We start from the raw sequence: 22,226 nt of genomic DNA, 5'->3' as shown, positions 1-22,226 counted from the left end.
ATAGTCAGTAGTGTCTACTACACACCCGACATACAATAGTCAGTAGTTTCTACTACACACCCTACATACAATAGTCAGTAGTATCTACTACACACCCAACATACAATAGTCAGTATTGTCTACTACACACCCTACATGTGATAGTCAGTAGTATCTACTACACACCCTACATACAATAGTCAGTAGTGTCTACTACACACTCTACATACAATAGTCAGTAGTGTCTACTACACACCTTACATACAATAGTCAGTAGTGTCTACTACACACCCTACATACAAGTCAGTAGTGTCTACTACACACCTTACATACAATAGTCAGTAGTGTCTACTACACACCCTACATACAAGTCAGTAGTGTCTACTACACACCCGGCATACAATAGTCGGTAGTATCTACTACACGAACTGAGTTACAGAGATAGCCGTCCCTCGGGTGACGGTGAATCGGGGCGACCGTCCCGGGCCCCGCTCTTTGATGGCGGGGGAGGGGCAGCCCGCGCTTCGACGTCACAATGGCGGATGTGATACCGGGGCGCGGTGGGGGGGGGGGCACACGGTGGAGTTTGCCCCGTGTCGACCCCCCTCCCCACCTATGGACGGCCCTGGACTGAGCCGTATGCTCACTTTAGATATGCACCGAGTACTCTAGTATTGAGTGTGTGTGTACAGTACAGTATCGAGACAAATATGAAGACCCACCCCCCCCCCGTATAGCCTTAACAGACTTTTGGGGCAAGTGCTGTTAACGGGCAGCGCCTACGAAGGCCGGCACGGCGCACGAGGGGGTGGGTGGCCAACACCACGCCCGGCCGCCTTTGTCAGGACCGGTTCAGCTAATCGTCACGGGTGTTGGTTGCCCTGAGCGGGAATCGAACTCTGGTTGGCCAGGTTGGTAGTACAGTACATACACACACGCACACACAAGAGAATGCTACAATTCATTTGCAGCATACCCTCGAGGATGATAAGAAAAACACGCGGACGAAACTTTCGTACAAACGTCACACAACACCGAGCGCGTCACGCCGGCTATCACTGGCCTGGACCGGGCCCTCCAGCCAGGCCACTGGACATTTTTTAAATTTTATTTTAATTAAAAGTCATCAAACAATTCTAAGTGCAGCGACTGCCTAACTTATCACATCAGCAAGCTGATTTTTGGAATTGTGTTAAAGTTACGTGGAGGGGGTGGGGGGGGGGGCGTTTCCAGGACTTCTCGTTACTCCACCGCTGGATGATGAAGGCCGCTGGCCACCCACGGGCCACGCCGGGGTGGCCTCCGCACGTGACCCCGCCATCCCTCGCGGGCCCGTTTCGTGGCACACAATCCGTCTCGTGCTGTCTGCGCTGGAGGTGACCACCACCACCACCACCACCTCCTCGTCGTCATCGTTACTTCGTCTCCGTGGTGGGCAAACTCTCAGCCACGTCGCTGCCACCGCCCGGGGCCTCCGGGGCCTGGCACGCGGCAAGGTGGCGGCCTCGACGCGCGGGGCCTGGCACGCGGCCAGGCGCTGGCGGGCCACGGAGCGCGTGAAGCCCAGCTCCCCGGAACGGCACGCGTAGAGGCCTGCATCGCTGGGCCGGCCATCTTGGATAAGCAGGCCATGCTCGCAAGATGGCCGCTCTCAGGGCGCTCCTGGGCCGCGCTCCCAGCAGCGGCTGGCGGGGCCGTTTGGGAAGGGGCCGAGGGAGCCGAGGGGGCTGACGGAGCCGACGGAGCCAGGGGGGGGGCCGACGGAGCCGAGGGGGGGGGGCGACGAAGCCGGGGGGGAGGCTGACGGAGCTGGGGGGGGGGGCCGACGGAGCCGGGGGGGGCCGACGGAGCCAGGGGGAGGGGCGACGGAGCTGGGGGGGAGCGACGGAGCCGGGGGGGGGGGCGACAGAGCCAAGGGGGCGACAGAGCCGGCGGGAGGGGGGGGGGGCGACGGCACGAGCAGAGGGAGCTGACACTGACTTTCTCACACATCATACACTGACTCACTCGCACCATGCACTGACTTTCTCACACATCATACACTGACTCACTCATCATGCGCTTACTCACTCACTCATCATACACTCGCACAACCACTGACCCATTCACTCATCATACACAGGTTCACTCATCGTGTGCTGGCTCACTCGCACATCATACACTCATTCACACTGCCACTAACTCACTCACACATCATACACTGACTCACTCATCATGCGCTGACTAACACATCGTGCGCTGACTCACACATCCTACACTCACTCACACTGCCGCTGACTCGCTGACACATCATACACTGACTCACTCATCATACGCTGACTCGCAGATCATACGCTGACTCGCACATCATACACTCACTCAAGCTGCTGCTAACTCACTCACACATCATACGCTGACTCACACATCATACACTGACTCACTTACACATCATACGCTGACTCACACATCATACACTCACTCACGCTGCTGCTGACTCCCTCACACATCATACACTGGGAGTGTCGTGCGGCCAGCTATGGCTGCAGGTTTTTGTCGTACGTGTTATGTATATCGTTTATTGTTAAATTTAAAATCACAGTTCCTATGATTACTGTTGTTACATCGTTTTTTATAGATTTATTTTAGTGATTCGAAAACATATGGTTAATCTAAATTGTCTTATGGTTGTTGTTGTTGGCTTGCACCTCATTGATCTTTGCACACAGCGTTTTAATAAGTTTTTTTTTGCTTGGAATATTTGCTGGTTTATTCCAGGATGTTTCTGTTACGCGTTGTCGCTTTAAGATGTTCTGTGTTGAAATTTTGTTTGTTGCGGTTGCACCTGACTTAAGAGCCGCATGGCTCACAGGGCTATACCTAATAAATTAAATGAAATGAACAATTTATATCACGCGCACATTCGATTGTCATCGCGGACACGTGGCCTCGGTTAACGGCGTTGCGTTCTCGTGTGGAGAGCTGCGGAGCTCTTGGCCCGGAACCCAAAATCGACCCCCCCACAGTCCCGCAACAGTAATTGTGTTTCCGCCCATATCTCGAGCTAGCTCCAATATCTCGAGCTAGCTCCAATATCTTGAGCTAGCTCCAATATCTTGAGCTAGCTCCAATATCTCGAGCTAGCTCCAATATCTTGAGCTAGCTCCAATATCTTGAGCTAGCTCCAATATCTCGAGCTAGCTCCAATATTTTGAGCTAGCTCCAATATCTCGAGCTAGCTCCAATATCTCGAGCTAGCTCCAATATCTCGAGCTAGCTCCAAAATCTCGAGCTAGCTCCAATATCTCGAGCTAGCTCCAATATCATCAGCTAGCGCCAATATCTTGAGCTAGCTCCAACATCTCGAGCTAGCTCCAATATCTCCAGCTAGCGCCAACATCTCGAGCTAGCTCCAATATCTTGAGCTAGCTCCAATATCTTGAGCTAGCTCCAATATCTCGAGCTAGCTCCAATATCTTGAGCTAGCTCCAATATCTCGAGTTAGCTCCAATATCTCCAGCTAGCGCCAACATCTTGAGCTAGCTCCAACATCTTGAGCTAGCTCCAATATCTCCAGCTAGCGCCAACATCTCGAGCTAGCTCCAACATCTCGAGCTAGCTCCAATATTTCGAGCTAGCTCCAATATCTTTAGCTAGCTCCAATATCTCGAGCTAGCTCCAATATCTCGAGCTAGCTCCAATATCTCCAGCTAGCTCCAACATCTCGAGCTAGCTCCAACATCTCGAGCTAGCTCCAATATCTCGAACTAGCTCCAATATCTCGAGCTAGCTCCAACATCTCGAGCTAGCTCCAATATTTCGAGCTAGCTCCAACATCTCGAGCTAGCTCCAATATCTCGAGCTAGCTCCACCATCTCGAGCTAGCTCCAACATCTCGAGCTAGCTCCAATATTTCGAGCTAGCTCCAATATCTCGAGCTAGCGCCAATATCTCGAGCTAGCTCCAATATCTTTAGCTAGCTCCAATATCCCCAGCTAGCGCCAACATCTCAAGCTAGCTCCAACATCTCGAGCTAGCTCCAATATCTCGAGCTAGCTCCAATATCTCGAGCTAGCTCCAACATCTCGCGCTAGCTCCAACATCTCGAGCTAGCTCCAATATCTCGAGCTAGCTCCAACATCTCGAGCTAGCTCCAATATCTCGAGCTAGCTCCAATATCTCGAGCTAGCTCCAACATCTCGAGCTAGCTCCAACATCTCGAGCTAGCTCCAATATCTCGAGCTAGCTCCAATATCTTAACGAGAGAGGGGGTGGGGGGGACCTTGCCAAGAAACATCTGGGAGTTTGCCAGTATTGGTTCAAGCAAGCCTGGCTCTCCTGCTAATGAGACAGTGCATGTTGAAACCGGTCCATTTCTCCTGCGTTTGAACAAATTTCGCTGAAAGTATGCACTCCCAACAGGTCGTGGCTGTTGGGATCTGTAAACAAAATGAAGTGGAAATATAGATGGGAAGGGGACCAACTGTCTGCTTGATCATCTTGTCACACTTTTCACAACAACGCCAAATGCCTAATTTTGTGTTGGGTTCTTACAAAGACTTTCACCTCCTTAATGTAGCGTAAGCATCGTTGCGAAGCAATTTTCCTCAATGGACCATGCGGAAACAATAGCCGAGCTTCACATATTCATCTGCAGCCACAAGACAACCCCGCACGTCCACGTGGCAGCGTGGAAATGGTCTTGCACGCGAGCCTCGTCCCTCTGACCCTCCACATATTCTGCCGCGGCGTTGCCAACGTCGAGATATGAAAGAGTCCCAGAAATTCCCGGCTCCAGCTCCGCTTGGAATTGGGGGGACTGGCGGGGGGCAGGAGGGGCAAGGAGGTATGTATGTATGTAGAACTTCTTTCGCACCGTACGTAGCCAACCATGCTAATCGGAGGTCCGGGGGAAGGACCACAAACTTCTAAAAAAAATAGCTTTCAATCTAGATTTAAATGTGCATAACTCCAGTGAAAGGAAGAACGTCAGTCAAAAGCCGCTGCTGCGAGGATGACCGGAATTTACACGATGTTCTATGCTCCTTGACAAAGATCGCCGGGAGACAGTTAACCAGAGTCCACTTGCGTTGGGCCAAAGGACAGTTAGTGGTGGAGGGCCAACCCCAGAGAGGGGAGGGGAGGGCCGGGTAGGACCCACCGCCCACCCCCACCCCCACTCTTCGAGGCCCCACCCCTGGAGGCCCCACCCCTGCAGGGCCCCACCCCTGGAGGCCCTACCACTGGAGGCCCCACCCCTGAAAGCCCCACCCCTGGAGGCCCCACCCCTGGAGGCCCCACCCCTGGAGGCCCCACCCCTGCAGGGCCCCACCCCTGGAGGCCCCACCCCTGGAGGCCCCACCCCTGGAGGCCCTACCACTGGAGGCCCCACCCCTGGAGGCCCTACCCCTGAAGGCCCCACCTCTGGAGGCCCTACCACTGGAGGCCCTACCACTGGAGGCCCCACCCCTAGAGGCCCCACCTCTGGAAGCCCTACCACTGGAAGCCCCACCCCTGGAGGCCCTACCCCTGGAGGCCCCACCCCTGGAGGCCCTACCACTGGAAGCCCCACCCCTGGAGGCCCTACCACTGGAGGCCCCACCCCTGGAGGCCCTACCACTGGAAGCCCCACCCCTGGAGGCCCTACCACTGGAGGCCCCACCCCTGGAGGCCCTACCACTGGAGGCCCCACCCCTGGATGCCCCACGCCTGAAGGCCCCACCCCTGGAGGCCTCACCACTGGAGGCCCCATCTCTGAAGGCCCCACCACTGGAGGCCCCACCCCTGGAGGCCCCACCCCTGGAGGCCCCACCCCTGGAGGCCCTACCTCTGGAGGCCCCACCTCTGGAGGCCCCACCCTTGGAGGCCCCACCTCTGGAGGCCCCACCCCTGGAGGGCCCACCCCGGTGGTGGAGGCCTCACCCCAGCGCCCCCTTGAGTGGGCGGCTCTGTTCCCAGGAGTTGATCAACTTTGTGACCCCACACCTCCTGGATATCTGTGCAAAAAGCTCCATAGCTCATCGTATTCCCCCAGTCTCAATAACGATTCTGATTCTGATCATTATAATCGTCCCGTCGGCAGTTGCTTTGAATGCCCCTGCCATGCGCTGCTGCAGGTATTGCGAGTATAGTGTATATGTATTTATTTTATCTTAGCAAATTCTCTCCCCTCTCACACACAAGGCCAGCATTCAACTACGCAGTATTTCGCCTTCCTCTGCTAGCTTCTTTGAAAATGAGCACCTTGGCACGATGTGGTCAACACCTGCGCTGGGGAGATAAAGGTGGCTAAGCTTGGCGCTGGCCCCAGATTGGTTGTACAGTCTTTGTTCTCCTGGAACGAACACCGCGTTTGTGGGAAAAATCGCGTGGTAATAAATAATATATAATGTAGGGTAAAGCACAGTCCGCGACAACACGTAAGATGCGCATGCAGGCTGAACAGTTCAGTTCAGTTCCATTTATTTGGTATAGCCCTGTTAGCCATTCAGCTCTTGAATCGGGTGCAACCGCAACAAACAAAAAACATGAACAAGAAAACATCTTAAAGTGACTACGTGACTATGCAAACAGAAAAACCAGGAAAAACATCAAAATATTCCTGAAAAAGCACCGTACACCAACGCTGTGTGCAAACATCCCAGTGGGATGCAAGTCAAACAACAACAACCACAAGAAAACTTAGATTAAGACCATCAGTCTAACTCCGTACTACAAAAAACAAAAACATGGCCAAACCAAAAACCGTTTTCGAAATCACCAAAATAAAGCCATAAATGCCATGTAACTGTGATCATAGGGACTGTGACCGAATTTGTAACAATAAACTACATAAATAACATGTAACACCAAACCCTAGAGCCATAGCTGGCTGCATGAGTCACTCCACAACAAACAGGAGCATCAGTCGGAGTATCACATTTTTGAATGCACCTTTAAGATCAGCACACTAAATCAAAATACAGAGCGAAACATTTTATTTTAGGCCACTGAATAGCAGTGGCAGCTAGGGGTGTACAACTCCTCTAGAGCAGTTTTGAGAGAAGATCTCATTGGTAGCGATTTAAGTTGCAGTTTATTGGCAATAGCATTCCAGACCCTGGGGGCATCAATAGCAAAGGCCCTTCTTCCGGTTTTTGTACGGCAATAGGGAATGTGAAGCTGGTAAATGAGCGAAGACCTGAGGTCAAATTTGTTCTTTGAAACAGAGAGGAGATCCAGCAGGTAGTCTGCGGATTTTTCTGTAAGTACATCGTGAATAAATACGATCTGGTGCACAAGCCGTCGAACATTAAGAGATGTTAAGTTTTACCCAATGTAGAGATCACAGTGGTGAGTCATATATGGGCAGTTCAATGCAAATCTTAAGGCCGAGTGATAAATGGAATCAAGCTTCTTCAGTACAGTACTTGGGGCTGATTTATACACGATATCACAGTAATCAAGTAGAGGCAGTATGGTAGCATTTATCAATTCCAAACGGAACATAGGGGGGAAGCAGTCCTTGTGTCGATACAGAAAACCAATTTTTATTTTTTGTCTTTTTACCAATATTATCAATGTGATCTTCAAAATTCAGTTTTGAATCCAGGATGACCCTAAGATACTTATAGATCTTGACTTGCTCTATTTGATAATTATTTAAGAAATGTAATTGGGGAAAAATAACTTCCTGCTTTAGTCCCGGTGAGAAGCATAGCACCTTGGTTTTGGAGGTATTCAGGAATAGTTTAAGAGCAACTAGCTGATGTTGTAGTTTGTTGAAATCACCCTGGAGCTTAGCAATCACGTCATCCGGAGAGCGACCAGCAGTAATCAGTATCGTGTCATCTGCAAAAATATTTACCCTGGAATGATCCAGGTCAGTGCCCAAGTCATTGACATAAAGAGAGAACAAGAGAGGGCCGAGGATGGAACCCTGTGGAACCCCTTTTGTTATCGTCACACTGTTTGACCTCCAACCATCTGTGAATACAGTTTGGGTGCGAGAACAGAGTAAATTTTTTAACAATTTTACTGTGTTTTCGGAAAAACCGAGGCAACTTAGTTTACTAAGCAGGGTGTTGTGGTCAACTGTATCAAAAGCTTTGGACAGGTCAAGAAAAAGACAGGCACAGTACTGCTTATTATCAAGGCTACTGTAAATTTGATTCAGAGAGTCTAATGCAGCAGATGTGGTGCTGTATTTTTTTCGGAACCCAGATTGTTTTAGATGTAGTAGATTTTGATTTAAAGCTTTCGTGACTACAGGGATTCATATTCTTGGTTCTTTCGGTAAAGTCACGTAGAAGGGAAACAATAAAATAATAAAAATATGAAACAATAAAATTCTCACGACGTTTCGACTGCAACACAAGCAATCATCATCAGGTATGAAAACCACAACAAGAAAATTTGAAAAAGTGGCAGTTATTTTTAACGTTAGCACCACGGAGAGAGATTTGACAGTTTGTTCAGATGGACGAGTCCATCTATGTTCGGAAAAGAGGAGGGGGGGAGACGAAAAATAATGGATGCGGTCTGAAAGCCATCTTAAGCGTGATCAATCAATTAAGACCTGGAATGGTTTATCAAATCCTTCCAATGATTGCTAAGCCAGAATCCATCTTCTCGGTTGAAATTGTCTCTGTGTTAGTATATGTGGATAGCCTCATGAACGAATCTCTCATGGTAGCCAGATGGCTTGCAAAGAACCTCTGTCTTGGAGAAGTCAATGTCATGTGAACCTACTGAATTATAACAGTGATCTGCCACGGCCGAGGTGTTGGTCCTACCGTGTTTCAGGTCTGCCTTGTGTTCACGAATGCGGTCCGAGACATGTCGTTTGGTTTCTCCAATGTAACTACTACCACAGAGGCAACTTAGTTTGTAGACGCCAGGGTACTGTTTGTCCGGAATCACATCTTTTACAGACGGAACCAGATCACGGATTTTATGTAATGTGTTGAATCGGACCTGGATCTTGTGTTTATTCAAGATTTTGGAGATCTTTTCTGTGATCCCCGCAATGTAGGGTAAAGTGATGGTTTTGAAAGGCTCCTCAAGAGGGTCCTTCTTCATGGTTGGAGTGATAGCTTCGCGGATTGTGTAGTCGGAATAACCATTAGCCTTAAGAGCTTGGTGTACGTGCTTGAGTTCACTGGCTATATGTTCCTGGTCGGAAATGCATTGGGCTCTATGGTGCAGAGTCTTAAAAACCAACAAAATCATTTCTGATTCAACCACATTAATTGATCAAATCAAACAGTTCTCGTTGAAACCTTCTGCTGCCAGGCCACCAAGAAAAATACATAAAGTAGATACACCCCTTCGTCCCATCGTCTCTACTATCAACTCCCCCACCTACAAACTGGCTCATTTTCTGTCTGAAATCCTGCGGCCTTTCACTGGAAAAACCATCTCTGCGGTACAACATTCTACTCACCTGGTATCGACAATCAAGGGTATTTCCCTGTCCCCAGACGACCTGCTTGTCAGTTTTGATGTAGTTTCCTTATTCACCAAAATTACTGTACCTGACACCATCGCAATCATTGAAGACTTGGTTCATCAAGGATTAAACACTGAGGTACCCCCCCTGGTAAGACACTGCTTAACCAATACATACTTCACTTGGAATGGAACTTTCTACAAGTAAACTGAGGGCACCCCAATGGGCTCCCCCCTATCTCCGGTTAAAGCCAACATTTTCCTGGAGAAATTTAAGACTGACGCCATCCAGACTGCCACTCTGCGCCCAACCTTATGGAAGAGGTGCGTGGATGACACTTTTGTCATCTGGCCACATGGCCGGCCTGCTCTAGACCAATTCTTCGATCACATAAATTCCATACACTCAGCCATCAGCTTTACCATGGAAGTCGAAAAAGATGGCAAGCTACCTTTTTTGGATGTCCTAATAAAAAAGAGACCTGATGTTTCAATGAGCCACTCTGTCTACAGGAAAGCTACCCATACGGATGCTTACCTGAAACCGGATTCCCACCACCATCCATCCCAGAAGAATTTCCTCATCAAGACTCTGCACCATAGATCCCAATGCATATCCGACCAGGAACATATAGCTAGTGAACTCAAGCACGTACACCAAGCTCTTAAGGCTAATGGTTATTCCGACTACACAATCCGCGAAGCTATCACTCCAACCATGAAGAAGGACCCTCTTGAGGAGCCTTTCAAAACCATCACTTTACCCTACATTGCGGGGATCACAGAAAAGATCTCTAAAATCTTGAATAAACACAAGATCCAGGTCCGATTCAACACATTACATAAAATCCGTGATCTGGTTCCATCTGTAAAAGATGTGATTCTGGACATACAGTACCCTGGCGTCTACAAACTAAGTTGCCTCTGTGGTAGTAGTTACATGGGAGAAACCAAACGACATGTCTCGGACCGCATTCGTGAACACAAAGCAGACCTGAAACACGGTAGGACCAACACCTCGGCCGTGGCAGATCACTGTTATAATTCAGTAGGTTCACATGACATTGACTTCTCCAAGACAGAGGTTCTTTGCAAGCCATCTGGCTACCATGAGAGATTCGTTCATGAGGCTCTCCACATATACAAACACAGACACAATTTCAACCGAGAAGATGGATTCTGGCTTAGCAATCATTGGACGGATTTGATAAACCATTCCAGGTCTTAATTGATTGATCACGCTTAAGGTGGCTTTCAGACCGCATCCATTATTTTTCATCTCCCCCCTACTCTTTTCCGAACATAGATGGACTCGTCCATCTGAACAAACTGTCAAATCTTTATCCGTGGTGCTAACGTTAAAACTAACCGCCTCTTTTTTAAAATTTTCTTGTTGTGGTTTTCACACCTGATGATGATTGTTTGTGTTGCAGTCGATACGTCATGAGAATTTTATTGTTTTATATTTTTATTATTTTATTGTTTCCCTTCTACGTGACTTTACCGAAAGAACCAAGAATATGTAGTCGATTGTTGGTGAACAGGAAACTGCTAATTTGGTAGTTCGAATTTTTTTCTAAAATTTTCATCAATGGGGACAAAATTGAGATAGGTCGGTAGTTATTGGGATCATCTGTAGGGCCCCCTTTGTGAAGTGGACGGACATAGGAATGTTTCCATTCTAGAGGAACTGATGCTTCTTTGATGGACAGTTTGAAAATATGGGCTATATGTTTGTATATTAGGTGACCAACAGTTAGTAGAGAAAAGACGGGAATACTATCTGCTCCGGTAGAGGAGGACCCTTTGAGGTTGGACAGTTGTTTCAGAACATTACTTTCGTGGATTGGCTGGAAACTAAATTCGTTTAATGTTTGGACAGGGGTGTAGGAATTTGAATGAGCAGGGGTGACTCCCAATAGATTATCAAAAAGATTACCAGCTTCATAAAGATGAAGGTTAAAATTGTCAACAATTTTTTAGGGATCTGAAAAATATTCCCCATTTCGGTTAAGCTCAACGGGCAGATTGTCTGTTTTGGATGCCTTTTCGATACATTTGATTGTTTTCCAAAAAATCCTAGCATTTCCATGTGATTCCAGGAGAGTGGAGGAAAAGTAGGCATTTTTTGCCTGCCGTATTTTTTGACGCATCTATTCCTTAAAATCCAACAACAAAGACTGAGGCGCGTGGGTAGTATCTAGAAGCATCCAGCAGCATCCCAATGCCTCGTGTGATGATGCTACGCTGAGGCAGCTGCTACAAACGCTTATTCCTACTCGCGCAACGTGGTTCCGTTCACTCAATCGCGTTGTATCCAATTCGCATCCGCGTTATAAAAAAATGTGTTCCCTCATACACTCATCGCGTTCTATCCAATTTGCCTCATGAAAACAACACGCTTTATAGGAGAACATACTGCAACTAGCCTTTTGCCCGTCCAATGACGGGTGTATTGCAGTAAATCTGAAACTTGCAAGCGACAACAGACCGCAATGTGAAATTCATTGCATCAATTCGTTATAATCCCTTGTTCATCATCACGTACTTTTTACTTCGATGTCTCAATAGCGTTACGGAGACTGCGTGACATGAGGGTTCTGCCTTTGTAGTGAGGGTTGTAAGTTGACGCTGAGGAGGGGGGAGGAGGCACCTCGCCCCCCATGTGGAGTGACGTCACCCGCTAGTTATTATTAATGGTGGGGGGGGGGTGTCCATTTGGATGACGTCACCTGTTCATGATTATTAATGAGGGGGGATTCTCCATGCGAAGTGACATCACCCGCTCATGATTAATAATGAGGGGGGTCCATGTGGAGGACGTCACCTGTTCATGATTATTGATTAGGGGGGCTGGTCGACGTGGAGTGACGTCACGCGCGGGACACAGACATTATTGGCTCATTATAGTAGTAAATGTGCGCTTTCGCTCTCCAAAACGTTCTTTTTAGACCGAATGCATTCATAACTAAAAACAAATGTGCAACATTTATAAGAATATTGGTTGAAAATAAAATGTCATAGGAAACGATGGGAGGAAGAGTAGGCCAATATACTCTCCAGAGGGATTCTCTCGAGCTCCCTCTAGTGGAGGCTCTTCCGCCAGCAGTGGCGTGAGCAAGACAGTGCAGGGCTGCGCCTTCACCTTTATGTCATAGGACAGCCGATTGGCATTTTCCTCCTCGTTCCGTGATCTGGGCGATTGCGGACAGCTGAAGCAGAGTTGACCCTGGGCAGTGCGTCGATGGGCTGCCACTACCAAGCACGCCAGGTTGTCACGACGCGGCTACCGGGCTGTGCTATGTTGAGGTCAGCAGAGTGTGGGGAGCGGTGGTGTAGCGGTGACCCGAGCTCGATTCCCACTCACGGCCAACATCGGTGACGATTATCTGAACCGGTGCTGGGCCTCCCCTAGGTCGACTCAGCCTCAAATGAGTACAAAGTCGGTCGGGCGTGGTGCTGGCCACCCACCCCCCCCCGTGTACCATTCCGGCCTTCATAGGTGCTCGCTAACAGGACTTGCCCCTAAAGTCTGTTAAGGCTGTATGGGGGATCTTTTACTGGTAGGAACGAAGTTGTAAACTGAGTGTACCAGCCTGCAATAGATTAATGTGTCCGTCCGTCCCCTTTCAATACATTAACGAAGTGAAATCTCGTGCTGTTGGGGTTTAAAAATAAAATTGCGCAAAATTCCAATGTTCCTACCAGCCCACCCTGCAGGGACCTGTTATTTGGTCAGCAGAGTGCACTGCCACGGAGGCAATTGTACTGCTCCCACGTCGATACTCACTGCCGTCAGCAACCCCGCACTGACCAGCGTGGCGGGTGGAGTTGGTGTCACAGTGGTTCGTGGCCCGATGCCATGAGCAGAGTCCACCTGAGTTTGATTCATGGCCACGGCGGACATCAGTGGCAAGTGACTGCCGAACCAGTCCTGGGCCTCCGATGTCCTTCGTCAACCCGCACTCACCAGCCGCGGTCGTGGGGAGGCCCCTCCCTCCCTCCTCATCCAGCAGTGGATTAATAATCGTAATTTTAAATTGTAAGGCGATGCCGCACGGAATTGGCTCACTCTCGTACAAAGAGAGAGAGAGAGAGAAGATGATGATGACTCAGAGGTACGCGGAGAAACCGCGGACAAGTGTCAAGGCAGTCGCGCGGTGAGCCGAAGCTACCAACAATTGCCCAAGCTCTACAGTCCTTTATATATCAAGTTGTTATCGGACAATTATTGAGTGTTTACACGTGGGAGGAAACCGGAGCACCCGGAGAAACCCCACGGGGGCGAGGGGGGAACGCTCTATCCCATCCAGACGAAACAGGTGAGTCCATGTATTTTTGCTACACTCATGCCTTATGGAAGTGAACTCGATGCCGGTTTGACAGAAAGGGCTGTACACCTACATGTGTATACCAGGAATATCACTGGAGAAAGCACTGGTATTTGTCAGGTAGATGCTTCCTTGGTACATTGGTCAAATCAAATATAAGGATAATTCCATTCGGTGTCTCAGACGAAGATGATCCAACACCATTTATTCAAGCAAAACACACTCTGGACCAGCTACGACCTTATTGGGTCTCATCAGCAGTGTCAAGCTTGTTACACAGATGCTGCTGGATTCATCATCATCAGCCTTGATCAATCCACTGCTGGATGAAGGTCTCCCCAACCCGCCGCCACTTCTGATGATCCTTCGATGCAACAATCCACCCAGCACCTGCACATCAACTGATGTTGTCGCGCCATCTCCAAGGTATGCTCCTTCCCGGATTACCAGTCGTTATTGACAAGGGAACTCCATTAAAATATGACTATAAACTATTAAACCACTTATTTTACCAGGTAAGGTCCACTGAGCTGTATAAAGCTTTTTCACAAGCGACCTGACCGCAAATGACAGCTCAACTAAGTGGCTTACAACGTGGAAATGTATAGCAGCCAAATACTCAAAACGCATATTTCTAATTGTGGAGGGGGAAAAAATCAGAAGGCCCCGGTGAAAAATCCACGCGACCACAGGTAGAGGAAGTCACGGAGACTCCAAGCATCCAGGCGTCAGGGTCGGGGTCGAACCCACGAGGGAGTTAGCATCTCGCCACCGCGGCGCCCTGGGACCTCGTTAAACGCAAACGTCAGCAGTGAGTTGGCACATCAAGGAGCGTTAATCTGTGCACGAATTGTACACAGTTGTGCTGCTGGTATCCGAGTAGATCTCCTCCCACGTGTGAGTGCTTTCAGAGAACCACCACGGAGCTCGGCACGGATGGGGGGGGGGGGGCACGCACAATCGTCTTTGACAAACAGCAGACTCGGCCCTTGGAAATTCAACATTTGTTGGCTAACTCACAGAATAAACAAGTGTCAGCACGGGGCCAGCGAACAATAAATACTCTCTCCTCTCGGTAGCACTTGAGATGTGAAAACTGCAGAGTCTCGTCAAGTAACGAATAGGCAAGAAATATGCGATACGCATGGGATTCTAGAACGCTTCCCAATATTCGTGCGTGTCTCCCGGACGTATTAGGTGAACGATAACGACCGTCTCATTTGCCCGGTTTTGCATACGCAACACAACGATTAAGCAAACAGTCCTCCACGCAAGGCCGTAATTATGATATTGGGGGGGACACATCCCCCACAATAATCAAATATGCTCAAAATGTCCCCCCCAATATATTTCTATAAAAATATTTGTAAAAAATAATTGTGATGCTATGTAAATAAAAAGAACAATTTGCTAAACCTTGGCCACAATATCTGGACTTGTCTTCATATAACAATGTATAGATTTCTGTTCATATGATTGTGGTTATGGTTGTACTTTATGAATCCCTAATCTCTGCCATTACATACAATGAAACAAGAAAAGGTAAAAAATAAAAAAACAGGGGGGGGGGACCCCAGACCCCCTGGAAGATTTGGTACCCCCCAATGTTGACGCCATGGCTACGGCCTTGTCTCCACGTAATAAACACACACACACAAAGGTAGCTTTGCATATCTCATCGGCCTCAAAGGCCTCCTGACAGTGCACAAATTCCACATCGTTGATTACTTTTTCTTGCGTATTGCACAGTTAGAAATCAAGAAAGCCCCCAATAGCAACACAACTTTTTATTAATATTTAACTTGCAATGGATGACGTTTTCACTGGAGTTATTCTGCTTCCCTTCCTCCCCTTCTGACGGACACAACCCGTGCATTATTATTCACTCTAATCAGCCTTAGTTGGTAAACGTTACAAAATCCGTCGCTGAATGAGTGCTTACAAACGTTATTTTTGTTTTGTTTTAAACGATGGTTACAAAAATAAACCGTTCACACACACACACCGTACTCAAAGTCGAAATAACTCTTCTTAAACGGTGACCACTTCGACACTCGAAGGCTAAACTGTTGAAATGATGGGTATTTTTCTTATCCCACCGCGCCTCTGTCCACCCAGCAGTATCAACGGGTAGACCACAGCCGATCGGTAGGCCGCGCGTGGTGGGGTAGAATGTGGGTACCCTCACATCTTAAACAAAAAAGTCCCGCTAGAGTGGAAAAGTATTCCAAGATTCCCTCTATATGAGACTCGAGTTCCCTCTTGAGCAGTGGTTCTCAACCGGGGGTGCGCGGACCCCCTGGGGGATACGTGGCAATGTCCCAGAGGGGGTGCGTGAGGTGGTTTATAACAGTGTCAAATGTTGTCATACATGAGTCATTGGTGAATAATCACGCATGAATCTGCCAATATAAAACAATTACGATAGTTTTTGTTTAATCCATATGGTAACCTCGAATGATATATAAGACATTTCTAAACTCATTGAAAGCAAACAATGTGGATTTCCAAGAGTAACCAGGGAGCAAGAACAAATGACGTCCTGCATGCAGAGCGTCTGTTGAATTTTGTTTTTATTCGCTTGCAGTTACGAGCAAGTTAGGAAAACCTTACAAAATGGGCAGTTGGTTAAAATATCGATATTCTTAGTTCTTTCGGTAAAGTCACGTTGTGATGACACACCTGATGACGACCGTTTGTGTTATGGTCGAAACGTCGTGAGAATTTTTATTGTTTTATATATTTAATTATTTAATTGTTTCCCTTCAACGTGACTTTACCGAAAGAACTAAGAATATGAATTACTGCAGTCACGAAAGCTTTAAATCAAAATTTAAAATGTCGATGTTCATCATTCATACATTTATAAGGAGGGGTTCCAGTAGGCAACAAAAGGTCGAGAATAACCACTGCTTTAGATGAGATTTGCGCAAGCGATTGCAGAGATACACCTTCACAAACATTCGCCTTCAATTGCAAAAACACTGTTTGATGTGCTGCTGTCAGTCACATGGTGTGCGGATTGGGTAATTTCGTCGTAGCGTGACGCCACGCCGTGACGTCACGCCGTTACGTCATTGCACTTTGGGAACAACTTTTGCACATGGCTCCTCTTTTTCAGTTTAAATTATTTGGTATAGCCCTGTGAGCCATTCGGCTCTTGAATCGGGTACAACCGCAACAGACAAACAAAAAAATACATGAACAAGAAAACATCTTAAAATGACTATGCGCAAACAAGAAAATCCAGGAAAAAACAGCAAAATCGTCCAGAAGAAGCACCGTACACCAACGCTGTGTGCAAAAAATCCCAGTGGGATGCAAGTCAAACAACAACAACAACCACAAGACAACTTAGATTAAAGCCATCAGTCTAACTCCGTACTACAACAAACAATAACGGCCAAACAAAAAAAAACATTTTCTAAATTACGGCAGCATACACGAGTCTGACACGAGTCTGCTGCCGTGATTAATCGACTCTAGAACAGCTGCTGCGGCGGCAGCGGTGCACAAGCAACAAATAACACAAAATACTCAACGCATTTGTCAACAACACACAACGGCACCGTGCGTGTGTGGCCTGTAAAGGCAACATATGTAATAGGCGGCGTTTCGGGCGAGGACCAGGTCTTAAATGAACAAGGGTCGTTGCCCGATTTGCACGGTTGTCCACGTGCGGCGTGAAAAAAGTTCAACATAACAGAGCAGAACACACGCAATTGAAACTGTAAAAAAAAGTGAGATTGGGCAAAATGCGTCGTCTTCATTGAGAAGGGCCATTTGCCCGATACCGTCACCTGTTATATATTGTTATTGTTTTTTATTGCAATGGGGTAGCAAAGGTACTTCATGAAACAGCCTTACACCACGTGTCAGGTACACACGCCTTGAGCAAACCGCCGTTACATGCCGCTGCTTTGGTGGTGGAGACGTGGGAAAGCCTTCACCTTGAATAATCGGACGCTTTTATTTATCCTGAAGAAATCCGATGAGATATGAAGCTCAATCAAACGCGCCTTCATTTGGGGTAATGAATGAAGAGGGATGGCCAGGATAAAACAAACATGGATGATGCAAAACGCACGTACATTTACAAACAACTAATAAATAAGCCAACAGGTTGTGGTCTCTAGCAGCACACAGCAGCTGGTTCCCAGTTGTCCGACACAAGCATAATCTTTATTTATCCTGGAGATATCCGATGAGCTATGAAGCTCTTTTTTCACAGCTGTCCAGCAGGGACGGGTCAGAAAGTTACACAACAAACAATAAAACGATTAGGATTGCAAAGTATAGGAAAGGTAAGTAAATCACTGAAACGAAATGCATAGAAGAAAAATAAAGTATATAAGTTCAAATTGCACAAGACAATCAATTTCCAAGCTTGGGCATGGCAGAAGAAACAACAGCAAAACCATTCCCAGACCACACCAAGACAACACAGAGCCAATACAAATTGCGCATTAAAATGTAGTTATCGATACACGGGTAAGGATTAAAGTTACAAATCATATTCTTTGGGTTTTTCGGTAAAGTCACATATGTTGAAAGAAAATAACAAAAAAAATACAGATTACTTTCAACCTATCTACGTGTGACTTAACCGAAAGACCCAAAGAATATTAATTCCTGCAGTCACGAAAGCTTTAAGTCAAGATTTAGTTACAAATCACATTTGTAAATGTGATTGTATACAGCACGAATATTCTGCTTCAGACGAAAACATCTAATTGGTCAAGATGTGAATCGGCACCGTACGTTTCCTCTGTAAGTTGTCAACAACAAAGACATTGCAGGGCTGCGCCTTTGCCTATTCCAAGCACAGTATCCAAAGCACGGAAACTCCAATCTGTTTTAAATCTCAAAGAAATGCTTCAAATGTCGCAACAAGTACTGTGGCACATTCGACACCTCGTAAACGTTATCTTGTTGCTTGAGAAACACCCGGCGAGCCGGACAATTCCTTGAGGGCACCCGAGCATTCCAAAGGCAGCTCTAGCAACATCGGATGCAACGCCCTAGGGCGAGCGAGGATCGCCACAACCACCACCACCACCACCACAACAACCACCAAACAGCGTGTCTCTGGCAACAGTTCGAGGTGGAACCCCCCTTGCTCCGTTCAACAACGACCACACGCCGAGCGGCAGTGGTTCCAGTCATCGCCTATGAGTCATTATCGTGGCTTAACGCGATGTTACCCAACCCCTCCTAACGTGGCCCCCAAGAGAGTGTCCCCAACGTCGAGTATCCGGTGACATTAAAGGGGTGGGGAGACTGCCGGTTGCCTCAGCTGCAAATACAAACGAGATGCCAAACGCAGGACGGGATAAGCATAGCGCACGGGGGCGATGCCAATTTTTTTTAATCTTTATTGCTCCTACGACTGCAACAATCGCGCCGCAATGATAATAGCAATGGCTAGGCAGCGGAACGAATTATGCTCGCAATCCAAGGTTTTATTGTAATGGTAACTGGAAGACAAAACGGAAAAGGGCGCAAAGAAGCACGGAGATTGAATGCTGAGAAATCTCATTGAGACAGAGAGAGATAGAGGGAGAGAAAGCGGTTACACGTGGATTTGAGACCACACGCATTTTACAAAAGACAACAATTCAAGCTGTGAATAAAGAAAGTACGTGTGCTTGGGCAGGACGCGTCTTGGCGAGAGGGGTCGATTGCGGATGGTCGAGAATAGTGACGGAGTGGCAGCCAAGGAATGGGACGCGTTGGATGACAAGTGCCGCCGTGGAGACGGAGCGAGGCGATCAGATCGTGAGCGGACGTTTGGTGGGCAGGTCTTCGCAGAGCCGCGAGAGCAGGAAACGGCTTGCGGAGGTCTTCATCCAGCGGTGGATTGGTCTTGGCTGATGATAGGGAGAGTGATAGCGAAGCGGTTAGCACATTGCACTCTAAACCGAACAACCGGAATGTAATTTCTGGCCACGGCTAACATCATGACGAACATCTGAACTTATCGAGTTCCCTCTAGTACCACCAATTCACCAGCCCGAACTGACTAACGTGGTGAAGTATGGTTAAACCACTCACGGCCGCAATATATAGGGAGGCCTTCATGCAGCAGTGGATTGACAAAGATCTGAGAATTATTATTATAGAGGTATGCCACATGAATGCTGGTCATCGCATTGCAGGAAGGGTGTCACCCTCTTTGGGGAGAACGTATTTAAAATAGTTTGTTCCATGCTGACCACGTGCCATACGCTGGCGATTACAACCTAGACCACTAACGTGCGATTTACAAAAGTGGCTTAGCTCTCGAGTAAGCAGGCAGAGCAACTGCACTGGCACCCACGGGCCAGACGGGGCCCAGGTGTCAGGCTATGAAGGAAGGTCGGTGTGGGGGGGGGGGGATGGGGCATTGGCCATTTATATGACTTACATAGGGATCCCCGAGACTTATATAGAAACTCAGACTTAGATAATCATAGTCTCACATGGAGATCAATGGACTTACATTTCTATTGGCCTATGTACACTTGCATAAAGAACCAAGTTCTTGCATAGAGACCCATAGAACTACATATACCTCTAGCTACGGATGTTGCCATTGTTTGTGTGCCACTCACCAGCGAACCAGAAAATATTCATTGAATAATTTATCCCTGCAAATTTTGGAAAGGCACAACAGAGGAAATATTAGTAAATGGCTAAGCAGAGGTTACAGACAGCCGAGCGGTTGCTACCCGGCTGGCGGAACATGTAACAACTCGCGCTGGAGATGGGCGCAGCTGTAATTGCAGTCGGCATGCAGTGGAAGGGAATCACTTTTCCTGACACCGTTGACACCGAGCCAAGTGGGGCTTGCAGCTTGCTGCTGCTGCTGCCGCCACGAACCACATGTGTGAGTGTGTGTGCAACTCGGCGATTAGGCGGTGACACGGCCCGGCGGGAGCGCGTTTTGTTGCAGAGCTCCGCTGTTACAGAATAGTGGGCTGCCCTGGCCAATGCTGTATTAACCATAAACACTGCGCGCCGTCTGCTTTATGGTGGACTGGAAAAAACACATTCCCGGGATGTTATTCGGTGATAAATATGCCAAGTGTGCTGTCGTAATGGTCCAAATTTGCCAAATAAAAAAAAACCCAAATCGCTTAATTGGGAAAACTCAGTCACATCTAATACCCACTGGCAGATTATACACATGTGTAGGCCAGTCCTGAGTACACCCTGTGTCGCATTTGTTTGGTTACCACTGGGGGTCCCCTCGGCAAAACTCCCTAAATTCCCGCAGAGAAAGTGAATGGTTGAGATGAGAAGGCGCTTTGAGATTCTGGGCATTTAAGGCCCCTGTGAATGCAAATCCCTCTCTCTTATCCTTATGTGGACAATGACCCCTATAGTTAACGCGTGGGAACGCAGATGTGGAAATTCTGCACACCAACCTGCTGCTCTTAACATTAACTAAAATATTCTTGGTTCTTTCGGTAAAGTCACGTAGAAGGGAAACAATACAATATATTCTTGCTGTGGTTTTCACACCTGATGATGATTGCTTGTGTTGCAGTCGAAACGTCGTGAGAATTTTATCGTTTTATATTTTTATTATTTTATTGTTTCCCTTCTACGTGACTTTACCGAAAGAACCAATAATATGAATCCCAGTCACGAAAGCTTTAAATCAAAATTTACCAGGTAATTTACCAGGTAAGGCCCACTGAGCTATTTAGCTTTTTTTCAGAAGTGACCTGGCCACAAATGATAGCTCAACGATGTGGCTTATCGCGTGGAAAGTTATAGCAGCCAAATACTCTAAACTCGCGTCGATTCTAAATGTGAAGGGAAAAAACCGGAGGACCCGGAGAAAAATCCACGTGAACATGCAATCTCCAAATATACAACAGGCGTCAAGGTCCGGGTCGAACCCACAATCTCCTGCATACCAGGCGAGGGAGTTAACGTCTGGCCACGGCGGCGTTAAAAAATCCATCAGACAACACTTTCAGCAGCACTGATTCAAGACGGGCAAACTCTCGACCGGTTTCGACACTCAAGCGTCTCATTAAGCAGCAGATTGTGGGTTCAGGCTGCTGGTTGGAGACTCTCGCTCTTCCGGAAGACGTTTTCAAACCCGGCGGCTGCGTCTTTCGGAAGGACACATCTTCTGAAGACTTTGAAGACTCCGCGACATCTTCCGCTGCTGGTGCCTCTTCCGGAAGAAGTTTTCAAAACGCTGCTACCTCTTCCCGCAATAATCGATAGTTTAATCTTGATTTGAAGCTTTCGTGACTGCAGGAATCCATACTCTTTGGTTCTTTCGGTAAAGTCACGTAGGTAGAAATAAAATTAAACAAATCACCTACGTGACCTTAACGAAAGAACCAAAGAGAATCGATTGTTTGTCTCTTTAAGATAACTAGTTCATGAAAACCTGTCTTCGCCTGGCAAAAGTTTTCAATAAGTATAATATTAAATTTGATTATTTTTTTTTTACAATTTTCATCTACAGACACTAACACCTACTCCAAAAATGGGTATTTTCCCGCA

This window comes from Petromyzon marinus, chromosome 55, assembly GCF_048934315.1.
Source record: "Petromyzon marinus isolate PM22_M1 ecotype Great Lakes invasive population chromosome 55, UKy_Petmar_22M1.pri1.0, whole genome shotgun sequence".
NCBI lineage: Eukaryota > Metazoa > Chordata > Hyperoartia > Petromyzontiformes > Petromyzontidae > Petromyzon > Petromyzon marinus.
The sequence above is the reverse complement of the archived record's forward strand: the minus strand, read 5'-3'. Positions refer to the sequence as shown.